The sequence below is a fragment of the Empidonax traillii genome, unplaced genomic scaffold, assembly GCF_003031625.1.
Source record: "Empidonax traillii isolate 1590-97213 ecotype Southwest subspecies unplaced genomic scaffold, ASM303162v1 scaffold91:size2966241, whole genome shotgun sequence".
Lineage (NCBI taxonomy): Eukaryota > Metazoa > Chordata > Aves > Passeriformes > Tyrannidae > Empidonax > Empidonax traillii.
Genome location: NW_020955284.1, coordinates 304,111 through 307,384, shown reverse-complemented (window position 1 = coordinate 307,384; position 3,274 = coordinate 304,111). Strand labels below are relative to the sequence as shown.

The window sequence follows — 3,274 nt, the reverse complement described above, 5'->3', positions numbered from 1 at the left end:
GGCTCGCCAATTATAAATACAGTTAAAAGTTTATTACTCAGGGGAGGTTACTCTAAAATAAGGGAGGTGGAAGTTAGGTAAGAAATGCCAAAAATATAATCCCCCACATCCTCAGTATGGAAGCAATTAGGGACTTTGAGGCTCCCCAGCAAAAATATCCACCGAGCTGCTCCTGAAAATCGCAAGCTGCGTTTCACCACAGAAATTATTACCCTGATTGTTTACATTCTGCACAAAAGGGAGATGACAGCAGAAGGAGGGGGGGGCTCTACACCCAGCCTTTTCCCAAGATAATTTGAAAAATGCTGATCTCGATTTTAATCAGCTGCAAATGCAGCACAATTCACTTATAATATCCCTGCCAGCAGGATCCTCAGTAAATTCATAACATCATTGCTTTTATATGATCACGAGCAAATTACTGAATCCTCAGGAGGAAAAGGAGAAGGGGGGGGGGGGGAAGGAGAGAGAAAGAGAGAAAGAGACAAACCCCAGGATTTAGTATGCAGCAGTCATGGCCCAACCGTTACATATTTTACTCCGTTAATTTAAGTTTTATTACATTTTCATTGTTAAAAAATAAACCAGAGCTTTATTGTGCAAACCAGCTGTCCTGGACATTTTTTTTAATTATTTTTTTGTTAATTATTATTATTTAATGGAAGCACCAGCAGCGCTTGATCAATTAGACACCTGTGGATGCTTCCGTTCTATGCCAGGGCTCGGCTGAAGGTTGAGGTGATCTGTTCAATCACATCTGTAGCAAATTACTTGAAGGATGAACAGCAAAAACAACAGGGACTAAATGACTTTCTCCTTGGTGGTGATGTGCAAAACTCGGCTGGGTTCCAAGTGGCGCTCAGTGCAGACGGAGGATGGACTTCGAGCCAAAGCTCCTTAACACAAACCTGCACCAGGCACACCTTGCTGTGGGTGATGGAACACCCTCCCACGGGATGGGGGAAGGGGGCAGAGATGGATTGTTGTACTGTGTGGCTTTGCACATCTCAGAGGAGTTTCTGTTCCTCCTGGGTGTGCTGGAGGAGTTGGGGTTACTGCCTGTGCCATTAGGGAATGCCTTCACCTGCTGCTCCACAGAGACCCTCAGATCCCACCTGGCACTGCCTGAACCAATGCCCACAGTCCCACCAAGACCAGTCAGGGAGTGGACAGCATCAGCTTTCCAGGAGCCAAAAAGTCCAGTTCTGGCAATGCTCCAACTCCATTTGAAGCCTGGAGCCTAGAGAATCTATGGATGTCCCACCCATAGAAGTGTCCCACCTGGTCTAATGGAAGGTGTCCCTGTTCGTGGCAGGGGGTTGGATGAGATGGGCTTTAAGGTCCCCTCCAACCCAACCTATTCTAGGATTCTATGACTTCCCAGTTTAGCTTCCCAGCATTTTCATCTTTACTGTGAACTGGGAGAGAACCCAACCCCCGATGAAGATGCTGATGGGACCATCATTCTGCTGTGGGTGTCCTGTCAGCTCATCCCATGTTCCTATACAAACCCCAATTGCACCATAAAAACACAACCATATAAAAGCCCCCTTTCTCCTTGCACTGGCAAGTTGGGTTTATTTGCAGAGAAACTGAACTGGTGAAACTGCTTGGCATATTCCTGCCTGGTCCTGTCCTGAATGGGAAAGGCACAGATGAGCAAAACCACGGCTTCCCCAGTCCCACAGGGCACGTGTCCCTGAGGAAACCATGGAAAGGGAGAACCTCCCACACACCCCTCCAACCACAGTGAAAGCAAAGGTACAGCAGCCAGCAGTTGCACAAGAACAATTTGCTGCCTCTCCTTTCCTTCCCTGTGTCACTGGTTAATGGCCCAGCATTGCAATGCCACCAGCAATTCAGGGTATTTGAGCCAAAAGAGGATTTTTCCCACAGATTCTCAAGTAGGTTGCTTAATTTTTAATAAACTCTGCTAACTCCTGCTAATTATCACACGGCTCATTTAACTGGGAGGCTTTCCTTCCTGTAGACTGAGGAGGAAGAACAGAGCAGATGGCTCAAATATCATCTTTTTTCTGAAAGGTCCTTATGCCCCAGCAGGCTCATCCCAGCTTCCTGCAGCCCCCACGGAGTTCTTCCACACCCACTGGGTCCTGCTTCAGCTCAGCCTCTGCTCCAGGACAAAACCTGGGCAAGCAGAGGTATTCACCTCTGATCCCCTGCACGGGCAAAACCAGCCCTGGGGCTAAAATAAGTTACAAAAAAAAAAAAAAAATCCATTTGGAGACAGTCTGCTGAGCCAAAGGGGTTTGGACAGATATGCCAGCACTCATGGGTAACTAGAATCTCTTGGAGGGAGTTGATAGTTTTCCCCGTGTTTCTTTTTACCTGCTTTCACCTGCACTTGCTGGGTGAGTGGACAGGCTCCAGGAAGGTTAGGGATGCTCTGGCTTAACAAAAAAAAAAAAAAAAATAGGGGGATCATGGAGTCAGGATCATCAAAGGACATCATCCTTTGATGTCCTATAGCTGTATAAAGGGTTGAGACGCTGACCTCAAACACCACATCCGGCCATGGACACTTAGCCTGTGATGCTTGGACTTGCTGAAAGTCAGGACGAATGGATTTCTCAGCTCATGAAAACTCCTGAGGTGGACTAAGGGATTTCAGATCTCTATTCCCTGAAGGAATAAACCCCCTGGGGCATTCTGAAAACTTCAGCCCGAGGCAGCAGAGAAAGGTTTTATTCAGTCCGCTTTGAATACTCTGCCCTGGCAAAGACTCTACGAAATATATTATTCAGGGTTACTGGATCCTGACCCAAGTCATTGCTGGGTAGTTCCTATTTTTACTGTGTTCCTGGGAGTTAAGCAAGCCCCTCAGCCCTCATCTGCCCCTTGCTGCCTGAAAACCAGCAACATTTGGCTTGACTGTGGGACTTTACCCACATTTACAACACTGGCAGGGGTTTTTTTGGAATTATATAAAGCACAGGTAGCAGAGAAACTGTTCATGCCCTACCAGCCTACTTTTCACATCTGCAGACACAAACAAGAAAACATAAACCATCACCTCCCCAGTACCCAATTTTTCAATCAAATTTCAAAATTGCAACACCAAAAGAACAACGGGAAAGCTTTGTAGATGATGCTGAAAGCAGCGTGAGCCAGGAGGGATGTGGGAGGGATGTTGCTCCCCCACGTAAATCTATGTGAGGCAAAGGGCAAAGAATGAAAAGCTTTACTCAGGAGTTATCCTCAGACTTACTTCATCAGCTCTGGGTCTTCTTTATCATCCTTTGTCGGGGTGATC

The 3,274-nt window shown here is 46.7% G+C and overlaps 1 protein-coding gene across 1 annotated transcript in view; it reads right to left on the bottom strand.

The window, feature by feature from the left end:
- Window positions 1–3,274, bottom strand: part of MYT1 (myelin transcription factor 1) — a 71,816-nt gene that overhangs the window by 8,638 nt on the left and 59,904 nt on the right. The window lies entirely within an intron of this gene.